The sequence below is a fragment of the Aphelocoma coerulescens genome, chromosome 1A, assembly GCF_041296385.1.
Source record: "Aphelocoma coerulescens isolate FSJ_1873_10779 chromosome 1A, UR_Acoe_1.0, whole genome shotgun sequence".
Classification (NCBI taxonomy): Eukaryota; Metazoa; Chordata; class Aves; order Passeriformes; family Corvidae; genus Aphelocoma; species Aphelocoma coerulescens.
In genome coordinates, this window is record NC_091014.1 from 28,779,348 (window position 1) to 28,795,827 (window position 16,480).

General features: G+C 36.5%; 1 long non-coding RNA gene across 1 annotated transcript; it reads right to left on the minus strand.

The window, feature by feature from the left end:
* Positions 1–14,062: 14,062 nt before the first annotated feature.
* Positions 14,063–15,327, minus strand: LOC138104619 (uncharacterized). The gene is made up of 3 exons (XR_011148164.1): positions 15,206–15,327; positions 14,805–14,861; positions 14,063–14,243 (listed from the first exon to the last, which is right to left on the minus strand). It is a non-coding gene; the product is annotated as an uncharacterized lncRNA (long non-coding RNA).
* Between the last annotated feature and the right edge of the window lie 1,153 nt (positions 15,328–16,480).

The window sequence follows — 16,480 nt, forward strand, 5'->3', positions numbered from 1 at the left end:
TGGTCCAGTCAATATTTATTCTCAAAAAACCTGAGGCTTTCCTATTAACTAAAGTATGCAGACTATCACAATAATTACCACTTGCTGTGAGTAGAAATTTGAAAATGCATTAGGGAGAAACAGAAGACAAGTTTCTAGCTCTCATCCACATTTTTCTCAAACCCTCAGGTATTTGGATTTCACAGGAAGAAAAACCAGATCTCATTAAATCTAGTTTTTGATATTTTGTCATCCAGTTAGGGGAATAAACACATACCCTGGATTAGGCAAGGGCCATCAGTGTAGTGTGTAGGTGGAACTGTTCATTCCCCTGTGGGTTTCCTTACAGCAGTACTAAGCAGTGTTCTATCACTTCACTAAGCAGCTTTAGGAGGTTTGTGTACTCAGCAAAGCCAAGGTATATTACTGTGAATTGCTGAAGAAGTACTTTTACTCAGTAAGTCTAAGTATTCCTTTGTTTTATAACTGCAGCAGGCATGTACCTTTCTTTGTAGGAGCCGATTTTTATTTCCTAATGCTCACTTGTAGCAGGTGTAGCACACAGTAGTTATACACCCAGCTCTTGGAGGTTAGGGACAGCTGTGCAACACAGTGGGAAAAGTTACCAGGAGCAGTTTACAGTAGACCTCTCTTGCTGCCTTTGCTGATATAAATATTGAAGATGTATTAGCACTACATCTTCCCTGGGAAAAACCAAAACCTCTTCTTTTTTATTAGAGCCTCAGCACCTTCAGTACTCCAGAACGAAGCAAGAATGATATATTTTCCCCAGAATGTTAAAGATATGATTCTTGTTTTCTGTTGATGGTTCCCTGTACATTTCACTGGGTTTCACATCACTCTGAACATAATAGTAATACCTTTCTCCACACATTGTTCTCACTATTAATTCTTAGTGAGATGGGTGCAACTCCTGCTTAATCAGTTGAATAGCATACAGCTGATGCTCTGATAGAGACCACTGCAACCAGCATTAAATTGCTAGCTTGGGACACGTTCAGTATTCAAAGAATCACATTCTCACCTTCTCAGCAGTTGTCAAAAGAAAAATAGGTCATATAGAGATATCTGATGAAGAGGTAGAGTGTTTTGAAATAGATCTAAATAACATATTTACACATACGTACACACAGAGTTAAATGTACTATTAGTACACAAAGAATCAGCAAAACCCAGAACTGATTATATCTTTTAATGCAGGAATACTGAATTAGGTGGCCTTATTTGGCTTGACAGTTTTAGCTCGAGGTAGGTTTGTAGTTCACATAAGTTGATTCATCAATATTTATGTTAAAAGGGGAAAGGGGTAAAATTGGAAAGTTACCTAGAGCATTTGAGGAAAATTTACTGCATCATTCAGTACGAAGTAGATACATTACCTAGATGTATTATTAGAAAATGGGAAGAATTTATTTGTTGCCACAGAGACAGAAATAATCTGCCTGATATAAAGGCTCCCTTCAATCTCTTCTGATGAGATATCTCACTCCCGTGCATCCAATTTATTAAACATATATAGAATCATAGTACACCATAGGAAATTTGAGAATGAAATGAATGAGTTGGGTTGACAGTTTTCTAACAGGAAGATTCAATAGAGAGGAAATCATGGAAGTAAAGATTAAAGCATTAAAGAAACCACAAAAATCTCCATTAAAGAAATCTCTATGCATAGCTTATAACACTAGTCAGAGCGTTAAAAAAATACAGGGAAATAATGCATAGGGAAAAATTATGACATAGCCTGACAAATGATTGTCGATTGTGGCCAATTTTTAGAACACTTACCAGGAATTAGAATAGCGATTTTGGCATACCCTAGTGCTAGAATGTGCTATAATTTTAGTAAGTCTGTTATACACAGCCTGGCAGGTGAATACTACACTCTCCTTTGATCTGGTTCATCATCCAGCAGAAAACTAGCAGAAGATGGTTATTTCATAGTAGGAAGCACAGGTACTGAAATTGCTGGCTTCTTTGTAGGACCCCCTCAAAAAATTTAATATGCTACCTAGCATAACTGTGCAAAGCTTGAGTCATTATCCTTCCCAGAAAGACACTGTACAAATTACTTTCTCAAATCTTCCTTCTAATGGGCCAAGGGACAGCTTTCACATCTTCAAGTGTCCTAGATGAAGCTGGAGTTTGTTTGCCTATTTAGTGTTTGGATTGGTGGGTTTTTTGGATTGTTTTGGGAGGGGGTTTATTTTGATGGAAGCAATCACTGAAATAGATCATGAGTTTGATGGATTTTAATTCAGACACAGACTCTGTGGACAGTGAAAAATTACTGGTGTTGTCTGGCTGAATTTCCTAGGAAGCATTCCAAGAGTAGATGAAGCCTGCACTTACAGTTTCATCATAGCATTTAATCTTAATATATTGTGCTGGGGACAGTACCTCCCAATAAACTATAGTACAGTGAGGTTATGCTAATTAAGTGGAAGTGGATTTCTTGTTTGATCAGACTGTATCTGGGTCTGTGATGGGGATGAAAGCAACAATAATCTAATCTCATCCACCAACCCATCTGGTATTTCTAATGTGTTTATTGTGCTGTTGTATATACATCATCAATCATGGATATAAAATATGTAAGGACTGCAAACATAAATAAGGGATGACATATTAATTGAGCAACATGCAAATTGCTACATTTACAGTGCTAGGAAGTGGGTGCTCTAGGGAACTTCTCATTACAGATCAGCTGCTGATATGCAGCTATTAACACCCAGCTGCTTGCTTCTGCCACGGAGAGCTTTGTGGTGATACCAACTGCTGCTTAGCACTGCAAAATGAATGCAATGAAAAAGTATTTGCTGGACACTTAAATGCAGTTCTGCAAAACAGTTGCAGGAATAAGGAGAAAGCAGGGTCCAGCACTATTTCATACACATTAAACTAATTTATTCTCCTGAAACTTCCTTTTGCACAGACCCCTCAGTTACAAAGCTGGCCAATGCGTCACTACCTCCTCTTGCTTTATTCTTTGTTACAGCCTGCTTTGGGGCATCTGCATACTCACTCAGTCTTTCTTTTCAGATAGTCTTCCAAATAAGCACTGTACTGTCCCTCAGGCTTTAACTATTAGGGTCTCCTTACTGTTCTTCAGTCTTATCACCATGTCTTATTTAGCTTTATGCATTTATCTCCCTGCTCCAGCCTTATTACACAATTCTTTTGTGACAAGAATTCAGGGACAGTTCTGTTGCAATTGCACTATTTTCAGCCTCTACATAATGTTATCAGCATAATGAAATCAGATGGTGGCTAGAATGAAGATCTTGTTTCCTTTTTCAGGTGTTTAGCAATTTTGCATACAGTCCCATTTCTTCAACTTCCTAAATGAAAGGATTTGTTTTATATCTTGCTTCAACTTCCATCTTTGAGTGTATTTCACTCCCTGTCACTCTGACATGCCCAGTTTTATTTTGTACTTCCTTTATATTTTAAAACTTAAACCAGCAGATTAAAACTATCTGATGCATGAAAATGAGAATTGCTTTATTTTCTATTTGCTTTTTATGATTCAAGTGTCTTATTAACATGAAAGAACATGTTAAGGTTAGAAGACAGAATGCCCTTTAAATGAATGTTATGTCAAGAAAAAAAGTTACTTTGATTTGTATAAGCAAATTGTTTACACAATTAAATGCACACATATACAAATTTGTAAATACATATATTCTGTCTTCCCATTTTTCCCAAGTATTCTTGTATATCATGGAAAAACCCAGTGAAAATACAGATAGAAATTTCTGTGCATTCATATCCTATTACTTGGGTGGGAGCTTGAATTCATTAGTATTTAAAAGGCAGAGAAGTGTGCCAGCACATCTGAACTGTCAGAGCACAGATTTGTTTAAATCTCAGACATATTTTTTCTTTGGTGGACAGAAACTGCCATGAAGAAAATATTGATGAATCAAGCAGCTGGCATACAACATTCAACTGCCTCAGACAGAAAAGCCAAAGATGTGAAAGGGCGGGTGCTGGAAGGTTCTTGTTCTTGGTCCCTAAAACTGCATTCCCTACATCCATTTACAGTTTCCTTTGGCTGCACTAACTGTTCTACAGACATAGGTTGTGATCAAAGCATTTGGTACCTGTATCAGCAAGCACAAGAGCTGTCCTTACAAATGTTGTACAACCCCAATCTACGTCACTGAAAAAAAAGATGAAAAACGTAACTATGTAGCACCTATTTTTCAAGTTCCTAAACTTAGCTTCCACTACATCTTACTAATATCTAAGCTTTTGAAAACACAACATGAAAAGCATTTCTGAACATAAAATGGATACTGATCTCTTCATGTGACATAATTAAACCTCAAAAATTTTTTCGTTGTTAGTGTTAATGTGAATACATTATTTGTAACAATGAGTTGCGCTGCCATTAAATGTTTCCAGGACAAATTAAGGAACAAAACTGAAATTTGGCATTTAACAGTGTCTTATGGTATATCAAGATGATGCTGTTTTACCAAGATGTTCTATATCACCTCTGTTTGGCAGGAGAAGAGCTAGCCAATAGCTTCAGTGAACATGCAAGTGTGCATACATGTACATATCTGAGCATGGAAGGCCTAAAATAAAACTCAAAACTATACTTTAGATTAAAGGAGCAATGTTGAACAATCTGTTAACTGTCTCAATAAAAAATGGACCCAAAAGGATAGAAGATCATGTTTTCTTCATTATTATATAAGGAACTCTTCTCAGCATTCTTTACCAGTCTAAGGTACATAGTGTCCAAACTGTACTATACACACTTCTTCTGTAAAAGCATGAATTGATAACCATAACATGTGTCGGGAGCTTAATGAATTGAATATCTAAAGCATTCCAACAGGTCTAAAGTTTTAAAACAGAATTCTTAGGGAAAAAAGTACATTCTAGAAGAAAAAAAAATCAATATGCAAAACATTATGTTTAATTAGATTATTTAAATGGAATATATGTGTAAAAACAATTAAGATATGTCTTGAAAGAAGCCTTATTTAAATATTTCTTAAAACATGCCAAAAACATATTTTACCTGCTCTGCACATATGTAAAAACAGAGCGTTTGCTTCGGTGACCTGGTAGCAATTAGGGAAAATTATTGTACCATGGGGTATTTGTATGAAATATTCATTCAATTAAGTTTTCAAACCCTCTGAGCCATTCAGCTACTGAGTGAAAATGAGCATATTATAGGAGCAGAGACACTGTTTTTATGACGATGCATGCAAACAGATTTCTTAAACAAATGCACTTTTTGACTCAGAGATTGACCTCACAACAATATGATGATACAGGCTTATTTCTCAGCCAGGAATTACAGAAATCCTTCTGTTGCCTCTGCTGTGCTGTAAATGCAATTCGTTGTGCTCTCAGTAAAGATGTTACATGGCCAGCCCTAGTGCTCTGATTTAGGGTGCTGTTGTTTGCTGGGTTCTCGAAGTTGTGTTGGGATGCACAGCCTTCCAATTTGGTCATTGCTCGCTCTGATTAGCACATTTTAATTTTTTTATTTTTAACTTAGTTTAGTACCATTGAGATGCTCTATACTGAGGCTTCTATCTGCTTTCTTTCATTTACTTGATTCAAATGAGGAATAGAGACATAGCTTTTCATCTGGAGCAGGTTTCCAAGGCTGTATTAAGAACTTTTCCCCATATTGATATATACAGCTCTAAGATTCAAAAACTACCATTATGAGCCTGGATAAAAGTCCAATTAGTCTGATTTTTCTGTATACAAGAAAAGACATTTACAAATACTTCAGACAAGAAAGGAAGAAATAGAGGACACAGAGATCACTTTTCTCTAAGATCTCATTTTATCTCTTAATAATTTTATTTTAAAAGTGCATTTTTAAAAAAAGTTTATCGTGTAACCTTTGCTTTTAATTGCTTCTCAAAGAAATTTTGGCATGCTTTAGTAATTCATTTGCACTAGTTTGCACAAAAATTTTTATTTTTCCCATTTGAATGGGAATGTTTTTTTTAAATAGTTTGGGGTTTTTTTAACCAGTAAAACCAGCTGCATGTTTTACTCTATTTATTTTTATCCATGTTGGATTTTTTTCGGAACACTTCTAAATCTTTGTGAAATTTTACATCTTTGTACCTGTCCTCCAACTTGAAATGTGTCTTCCCTCTTGAAATAGTTATACAGTCTCTCTGTGGACATTTACACTGTGATTACTCTAAGTGGCTATTCTGGAAGAATGAAATGTGAACTACTGAGAACTAAGTAAATTTTTTTTTTTCTTTTTGGAGATCTCCACTTGCTCTGAGAATGAAAGAAAATGAAAATGTTAAAAGACAGAGAAACCAATATTAAATATTAAGACAAACACCTTAATGCTAAATTATGCATATATCTCTATTTGAAAAATTAACAATAAATTAATAGACCATTAGTATTTATACTTCACAACAGTGCAGCAAGAAGTCTTGCAGTTGATTCAATGTACACATCTCTGTTAATGATCCATCTGACTTTGAAGAGAAAGAATTGGTGTTTAATTTCTGTGCTCCTGTGTGGTTCCAGGATTATGGGTGTACATTGCACATTTGCTAGCAAGAAAGCTCACATCTCTTGCTGGCACTAAGCATTCAGTGCCCATGCACTGGGGAAAACTGCTGACAGCCTGACCCAGGGGCTGTGCCTGAGGCTGTCTCAGTGGCTTCTCAGTGTGTAATTCCCACCATGGGCCTGCCAGGAGTTAACAATTTTTGAGTTAACAATTAGTGTTAACAACAATACAGTGCTGTCCCTGTATATGCACTGCTATCCCAGTCTGGATTGATCAGGACAAACAACAAACAGCCTACAAAAGTTCAAGATGGTTTTAGCAAAGATGGCAGTCTTCTGTTGCTTGTGCCACCATCTGTACTTCCTTCAGCAACATCCCTCAGGTGAAAAGGTTCTTCATTGTTCATTCTGCCATTCCACTGCAACTGCTACATTTTTATAATATTTTATGCCTGACTAGTTCAATATTTTTTAATATAAAACTATTTTTTCTGAGCAAAGTGTTTTGAAAAGCTATTCAAGCTGTATACAGAATTGATTCTGAAGATGTTATTTTTGCCTTATTTTGAACCTTATTTAAACTGAGTATCTTTTACATGCAACAAAGGACAGTAATGATAAATGAAATTACATAAATTTCTTGTGTATCATCTAAACACTGACCATCTGACTAAAAGTATTAACATCAATGGTACAGAATTACACATAATTCTAGCTTTTTTTTTTCTTTTTTTGAGTAGGTTACAAGTTCAAAATAATATTTTAAAATGGCTCAAATTAATAAAATACTTTGGACAGATGGAGTCACTATCTGTATTTGTTTCTCATCTATCTAAAATCTGTGTTCTTAGGCCTGGATTCATGCCACATAAGCTTACATAATCAACCATAGTGACTAAATTAAGAACATATTCTCTCTAGTGTCCTTACACAGTCAACAAAACAGGCCTACCACCTTCAGAAGAGTATTCAAAGAACTTAATATGTTTATTTCCTTAGAAGTTGGCACTTGGTAACTATTGATCACTGAGGAAACTGTGACTTCCAGAGAATGCCATGCTGTACTCAAGGCAGCACAGGATAATGCCTGTTTCTAAACAGGAAGAATGGAACAATAAAGTCTAAAATAATATTAAAAGTTTTGTTGCTAAACTAATTTATTTTAAATGGCTTTGAACAATTTACATACATTTCTCCAATACAGTATATTTCCACACTGATTATTTCAGAGAACAAAAAGAGATTTAATAATGGTATTAGTCCTAATGCAGGGGTATTCAAACTCAAAATCTTTATAGGAAAGAACAACATTTACTGTATCTTTGAACTGTAGAAAATGAAAATGACACAAAAATGAGGACACTACTGAAAAGAAAGCTTTAAGGGTAAGTTGAATTTCCAACATATAAGCACTGGAGATTGTTTAAAAGAACAGTAATATTAGCAAACAGAAATCATCAAAGGAAAAAGTCACCAAAAGGGAAAAATAAGTCAAGATGATTAGATGTCTCAGTAAAAAGGTGAATAGAGGCAAAAAGACACCGTTCAACAAATGGAAATTGTGTTCAAAGAAAACATGGTTGAGGAGGTATTCTGGAAAAGTAACCATAAAACTAGTATAATAAAAATAATTAAAAAAAAATATTTGCAGAAAATCATGCTAAAGGTTGGAAAAAAAAAATATTTTTAATATATCTGACTGCAGTAAATGCAGAGAGAAAGGTGCCTCTGAAGAACAATCCAGAAAAGACACATCTTCAGTGTGCTTTGAGAACGAGAGAGAACAGTAGCATCCTTCTCTGGGACTGACATGCCTGAACCATCTATTAGAAACCCTGTCTGTGAAGAAAATAGCAAGGAGTCAATCACCTTAGATGTGATAGCTGGTGTAGAGTGTTCCTCTGTCAGGAATGGAAGAAGGTTTTGCTGTTACTCCTTCCTGAGTAGTAAGTCATGATTATTTCACCTGCCTAGAACATGAGATTTGAACTTAAATGCTTTTTCAGACTGCACACTGAAATCCATAGAGGGTTTTCTCTCCTGGCTTGTAGTCAGGACATTTGAAGATTGGGGAAAGACAGTGGTTTCTGGACACTTTCTTGGGTGACACCTGCCTCTCAACTTCTCCATTTCATGAACCTCATTTGCCATCCTGCGGCAAAGAGTCACCTACATCTCTCCTTGGGGCGGTGAGAAGGAAAGGAGAAGGGAAGCGTGACATGGGAGAGGAACTGGAAGACGCTTTCAGAGCTGAAGTCTTTCTGGTCATGCAGCTGTTAGGGTGAGACTGTAAGGGTAGATCCCATTTACTGCTCCTGAGAGAGATATGCAAAATGAACAGCTTGAGGGTCCTATCTCCTGGCTGTAGCAATTGGAACAGACACTGAGAACCAAAACAAGTGATCTGGCACCATAATTCCTTGCTGCTGTATATGTCTATGCACTGTCTGCAGTAAGTGCCCAGTGGACATCAATTACTGCCTTTTCTTGGTTGTCAACCAAGATTTCACACATTCACAAATGTATGATTATTTTTTTCACCATATGTCTAGTAAATCTTGTGTTCGAGTTCTTGCTAGAATACAGTTTGAAGTTTTTCAATGACTAGACCATTTTGACAATATTTGTTCAGACCGGTTGCAGTGACTCCTGTATTAAAGCTGGAAGTGGCTGCCCTAACAAACTCTGTTTCAAACAGAGTTCAGCTAGCAGATTGTTGTTACAATAGCTTTATAACTATTACAAAGTAAATCTCCCAATTAATGTAATTTACATCCTTATTAAAAATAGAATTTTGCACCACACCTATCTGAAAGCACTTAAATATCAAACATGGAGGTGGGTACTTTCACTGTAATGATTTGAGTTTTAATTTTTTTCTCCTGACACTCAAATGCCTATTTTCACTTCTTTTTTTTTTTTTTTTTTTTTTCTCACACTTGAAAGCACGAAAGATTTTTCTTTGATGTTCATGTTTCTATATTTAGGAATATTAATTTCTCAGAAGTTATTGGAAGTTGCAGAAATTAATCTTTCTCATGATATCACTGTCTCCTTGAGCCTCTCTATATATCCATACATCCATTCAAAGAAATCAGAAATATCCTTTTTGATATAATGTGTCATTACATTTTTATTATCTCCTTTCTACTGAGCTTGAAATCTGCAGTAAGTTTCTTTTCCTGAAATTGGGCTAAAAAGCACCACTCAGCTACTACAGAAATTAAAGTCACTTTGTGTGTATGTGCAACCTGACTAAAATTTACTTCGGGTAATGGGTGTGCTAGTAATAAAAATAGGAGATATTCAGAAAAACAGATATTTAGAAAAACACATCTATACACTCCAAGAATTAATAGTTTACAATTTCTGGATCATATGATCTACTTTTCTCAGTTAAGGTAGTCCTCGGAAAGGCAAGGCCTTATCTGAAGGATGCCTCTTCAACTTTGGTTGTGACTTATGATGTGGTATCAGACTCTATCTAAGCATTATTTAAACTACTCCTCTTCCGCATCCAGGCTTGATGACTGTTATCCATTGTTATGACTGTTTCTTCCAGGATAACATTATATATGGAAGAGACATCATAACTTGTTGAAATTAATTGCAGTGCCAGAGTTGATTTTAAGCATCCTCAAGCTACATTGAAAGATATTTTCTGTTCTCCTAGCAGTTGTTACAGTTGCAAGAAAATATCCAGGACAATGACTAGGACAAGGCCAGGGATTAAGATAATTGAAAAGGACGTGAAAAACTACTGGGGTGATTTAGAGGAGGTTATATGACAAGTAGCTGAACTTCATGGATGACAGGAAGGAAATGCTGCATTTTTTTGAAAAGCTCAGTCTTGCAAGTCCAACTCAATCTAGTTAACAGTTATCAGTGATATCATCTCAGGGAAAATTATTACTGGGAACAGAAGTATCAAATTTTGGAACAGATGTTAACACAGGAACCAATGGCTAGAAGAAAGGAAGGGTGGAAAGCAGGGTCATATCAAAAACATGTGGCCAGTGCTCTTTGGACAATCTGCTGGACTGCCCTGCCCTTCATCACTGAAGCCTAAATGGGGGAAAACTGTCCTGTTGTTCTGACCATGTGACATGAGATGAACTCACTCCTGTAGTCAAGAAGACAGGGGTAGTGGGATGGTGGCATCCTGGACTGACAGACTGACTGAGCACCCTGGAGTCACCACCTTGTAGGCCTGCTGGCATCAGCATCTGTCCAGCACTGATAGTAATTAAGTCAGACTTTGGGTTTCTTTGTAATTCTTTGTTTGATTTTGTTTTGTTTTAATTTCACATTCCAACAAATCATTCCCAAATTTTTTCCCCCATTTTGTTCACATGAATCCTTTATTAATTGTATGTTACCTGATACATAGATGATAAGCTTTCTAGTATTTGCCTAATATTTCTTATTCAATCACACCTTGATTTAGATTCAGCTGTGCAACAAAACCAGCCCATACTTTCCCATGTCAGACTGATTCATTCACATTTATTTTCTGTAGGAAGAAATTAAATATTGCTATGCTTCTTTTCTGATCTGTGAAACAAGTGATATTTTAAATATTTTGCTTTTAAAAAGATTTTAAGATTGCTGTGATACTGCAAATAACTGTAAGTAAAGAACACTGCATTGCTCTTCTTAGAAGAGAAATGGCAAATAATTTAAAAAAAAATTATATTTAAAATGTACAGCTATCAGGAGTTGACAGCAATCCATGTAAATCTATACTGAGATAACTACACTTAATATTTTTAGAAAATGTTTCTAATTGTTTGTGAAAAGTAAAGGATGTATAAATACAGAAGTTAAAACACAATATATGATTTTGTTCTAATTTTTCTTTCTTCATGAGAATTATATAGGCAGTGGAAATTTTAATATATCCAGTAACTTTCGACACAATAATTTTACATTTAAAAATGAATATATTTTAATTGAAATATTGCTGAGATTCTTTATGGCCAAAAGAATATCAGTATTTAATATTGCTTGATCTCAGAGAAAAGTCTGAAGAGGTCAGTTGATGGTCAGGTTTCGAGAGTGTCTCAATCACTTCAGCTCTCTATCATTTTTCAGAGTTATACTGAATTACACTGACTGAAGATGCAACATAGTGGTTTTTATCAGAAAAGTATCACATGGTTTAACTGTGCTAGTTTAGAGTGCAGAGTTCAAATTTTTACATTTCCTTAAAAGGGAAAAGTGTGAATTTGATGTACAATTACAGTGAGAGGAAATATAAATCTAATTGTAGCAAATGAGAAGATATTGAGGACAAATGGCAGTGGCAGATAGTATACAGGGATGTCATGCACTGAATGCTGTAAAGGATTTATCAGTCCAATTCCCATTAGGCTGCAGCAGGATTTTGGTATTGCATAACTCTGTAGGTAGAATATAGCTTCTCTGCTGCATAGGCAACAGTTGTACAAGTACCCAGAAGGGAAATGAACAGATCTTCTAAGGTAAGGATAGAGAAGTTGCTAGATTCATTGATGTTCCAGACATCCCAGATGGGAGATCTGCAAAGAGAGAGGATATCGTTTAGCTTCTTTGTAAAGAGTAAATATATTATGGGTATGATTGCCTAATATGGGAATGGAAGTGCAGCTCTTGGTGAGAAAAAACCACCTAGGATTGAAAAGCAGAAGACCTGATAATGTTCTAGGAAAGGATTGACAAGCAGAAGACCTGATAATGTTTTCTAGGAAAGAACAGGACACTGGCTCTGGTCTGAAATATTTCTCTGTAAGTTGAATGAGAGGCACTATGCAAGATTAAGAGCACAGCATGGGTACAACTGACTTAAAGCTTTGACCCTTCTCTTTCTCTTCCCATTCTCCCATTTAATGTCTTGAATTGGAAATTCTTTTGCAGAGCTGCCTCAGCAGCACAGAGTAGCTTCCTCGGGAGTTCTGTAAAACTTTCTTAATCCTCATTTTTTCGAGTTGAATCTCTATTTATGACTTGAACCAACCCTACAAGAAAGCAAAAATTAGTGAGGGTTGGTATTCATGGGGAGTGTTGTTGGCCTGTAGTAGTATTCCATTCCATTATTTTTTGTCTTCAGTATTTACATAGTTCTATCTTTGGGCTAGTCTCTAAAAGCCAATACAGGATTTTCGTTGTCATTTTTGTCCTCAAAGAGCTCATTTAATTATAATACTGTCCAACACGAAATTTTCATGCATTACTGATGGGGTTATAGCTATGATTAACATGTGTTGGTTAAGTCATGGCTGATAAAATATTACCTCAAAGCTGTTGTCAGTATTTACCAGTTGATATTAACTAGAGAATCTAGAGAAAGGGACCTGGGGGTCCTGGTTGAGGAAAAGTTGAATATGAGTCAGTAGTGCCTGGGCAACCAGGAGGGCCAAACTTGTCCTGTGGAGGCATTAGGCACAGCATCGCCAGCTGGGCAAGGGAGGGGATTGTCCTGCTCTGCTCTGTGCTGGGGCAGCTTTACCTTGAGCCTTGAGTACAGTTTTGGCTGCCACAATATAATTAAGCCCTTGGAGAGCATCCAAAGGAGGGCCACAAGGATGGTAAAGGGCCTTGAGGGGAAGACGTAAGGGGAGCAGCTGAGGGCACTTGGTCTGTTCAGGCTGAAGAAGAGGAGACTGAGGGGAGACCTCATTGCAGTCTGCAACTTCCTCATGAGGGGCAGGCACTGATCTCTGCTCTGTGGTGACCAGTGACAGGACCCGAGGGAATGGCCTGAAGTTGTGTCAGGGCAGGTTTAGCTTGGGTATCAGGAAAAGGTTTTTCACCCAGAGCGTGGTTGAGCACTGGAACAGACTCCCCAGGGAAGCGGTCACAGCACCACCCTGCAAGAGCTCAGGAAGCATTTTGGACAACACTCTCAGGCACATGGTGTAATTCTTAGGGCTGTCCTGCGCAGGGCCAGGAGTTGGACTCGATGATCCTGATGGGTCTCTTCCAACTCAGCATATTATATGATTCTACAATTTTATGATATGAGAAGTTTGCTTCTGAGAAATTGTGGAGGGAAAAGAAGAGGATTGTCAGATTATGGCAAGATATCTGCAAGTGATCCATGGAACCAAACAGCAAAACAAAAACCACTGTGTAGTACGTAAGATGTTTGATAGTTGTTCAAGGAAACTGATTTTGAAAACTTCATTGAAATAGCTGACAGTTGTTCATTGAAAACTAATTTTGTCAATAATCTTCTGGGCCAAAGAGAGAGGTGTTTAACGTGATTCAGAACTCTTCCTGGAATATAGATGCTTATTAACATCCAGAAGGATCATCTGAAAGTTTAAATCAGTGTAATGCTGTTGACAGAGGGTTGTTCCTTAGCAAGGAACCAGCTTCTTCAGATGGGAAAGAAAACTAAGAAATCTTGAAACACTTCACTTTCTCGTATATCGAACCAGCTCCTCAACATGCCATTGCTAGATTAGTTTAAAAACAATGAGACTTCAGGTTCAGAGTGAATACTTACATTTATTATCATCTGTCATGTCTGCTTCTGCGATGTTTCTCACAAGCTAAAAATTTATCATATAAAGACAGAACAGTTCTATAGATCCATTGTATGTTATGCCTCACACTGACACAGCCAATTGTGCCTCTACATTGGCACCAGGTTAAGGGCAGAGCAAATAGCCATTTGTATTGGAAGTATGAAGTTCAGCTCTTTTAAGGCAGGACTCCTAGGAGACAGATGATGCCTGTGAATAAGGAGAAAACTGATGATGAGACTTGGGCATTCTAGACTAACATTTAGCCTTGTACAGGCTTTCTCTATAGTCAATGAGACAACGGCCAGGAAAATGGTCCCCCTGAGGAGGAAAACTATCTTCTCAGCAGAGAGGGAGTTAGCATCAGGGTCTCCCAGAGGGCACACTTTCTCTATCTTTATAGCTGCATATCCAAAAGTTGCATATCTATTCAACTACATATACACATTATGAATGAGATACAGGATATATAAAGCACAGCATTTGTGAATTTTTATTTGTTATACCTCTTTAGCATTATAAAAACTGATAAATTATTACATTAAATTACAATTTCTTTTCTTTCTCTCTTGTCCAGTTACTGCAGATTGAGCCTTTTGACTACTTAGACTAGGTGCCCAGTTACGTGACTGAGGTTATGTAAAGGAACTCCAGCAAAACCTAAACCTATTATCTTGAACAGGACAACTCTGTTAAATACAGGGGAAAAATCTCTTACATGTGCTACGTATTAATAATGAGCATACATATTTAGATTAGCACAATTGATACCTTGTTAGAAGTATGGGGCTCCAGGTGCTAAAGCAATATAGCCATTAAAGGATGTTTCTGTGTACAGATGTGCAGACAAAGAAGAAAAACAAATTGATTAAAGCATCCTGCTAAAGAACACAAAGCTCTCTCTGTGGTCTCTTCTGTCAGTCTTTGGAACTTTTGTCCCATTTTTCATCTTATTAACATACTAAACAGACAAATGTTCCCTGAATGCAACCCACACTTGTAAATACTGCCAGCTTTATTGACACCTCACCACTTTCAACCTTTAATGAAAAAATGTACACCAAATTCTATCCTAGGAAACTAAATTAACAGATTCTAGGCCACTCCAGAACTGTACAGGCCATACATTCATCCAGAATGCCTAAGCAAGGGCACAGGTGAGTTATACAGACCTGTTGTTCAGCTCCTGGGGATCTGTTCAATAGCAGCTGGCAGCACAGTGATATTCTTACATCACAGAGCTGTTTTCTCTAGCTAAGCCAATGCAGCAGAAGTCGGAACTCTCCTTTCTGACCACATCTCTGATTGAATTAAAAAAAAAAAAAGGAATTGTACGCCAATAATTTCAAATAGAAGATAATTCAAAGCAAATTTTATTCAGTAGGGCAATGAATTGGAGCAAGCCTGAAGCAGCCAAACTGCAGGTACTGCATATGGCAGACCCATCAGCAATTTCTAAGCCACCAGCACAGCTGCCTGAGGAACCTGCCAAGAGGCCAGATGTCATTTTTGGAAAGCTACATAACACAGCTTGAAGTGTGAATTCTTTGATGGCAAACCATTTTCACTGGGTCACATTCTGATCTCATTTACATTGTTTCAAAGTTGAGATTTCAAACAAAATAAATGAGAACAGAATTTCTTAAATGAAAATATAAATGGCAAATCAACTGAATTTCTTAAAAGATAATTAGTGAGACAGAAAAAGTATTTAAAATTAGATTCTCAGTTTGCAGGAATATAGCTTTCCAATAAAAACAAACTTCTATATGTTTAATTTAAATAATGAAAGTGATAAAAGTAATTAAAATTACTGCACATATTTTCCTAATAGGGTTTTAAAAATCTTATTGCAGATTCATGTAAATTACCTTTTATTACCATTTGATGCTAGCAAATAGGTGTGTTACTAAAAATCTAATGAGTATGAAGTGCTTAGCTCTGAATACTTCTTAAGTAATTTTTTTAAAAGTGCATTTATTAAAAAACTATCAAGATGCTACTAAAGTGAAAGTATAAAGGAATAGGCCTAGTAAAAACAAATTCAGGCTCTCAGCAGCAAAGTTTAACCCCAGTGTGTAAGCCTGGTGATGTCTCTCATACATGCACAACAAACCATGCAGCAAATGTAACAAATTAATGACACATTAGCATCATTACAACAAGACTCCACACCTGTGGAAGACTTGATGAGAGAAATTGTGAAGTTTTACTTCTAGGAAGGTAAAGGACCTGTAAAATTTTTAAAGTTTATTTAAAGATTATTTTTTACAGAAATTAAGCTTTTCTCTTTTTTTTTTTTTTTTTTTTTTTCTGAGGGAGTTCCAATTTAAAAATCTGTTTATAGGGGAATATTTCTTTTATTTTTGTCTGGTTTTGTGTGGAAACATGAACAGCCTGATCTGCAATGCTGCCTCAATGTGGTCTGTGATAACCAAAATGCATTA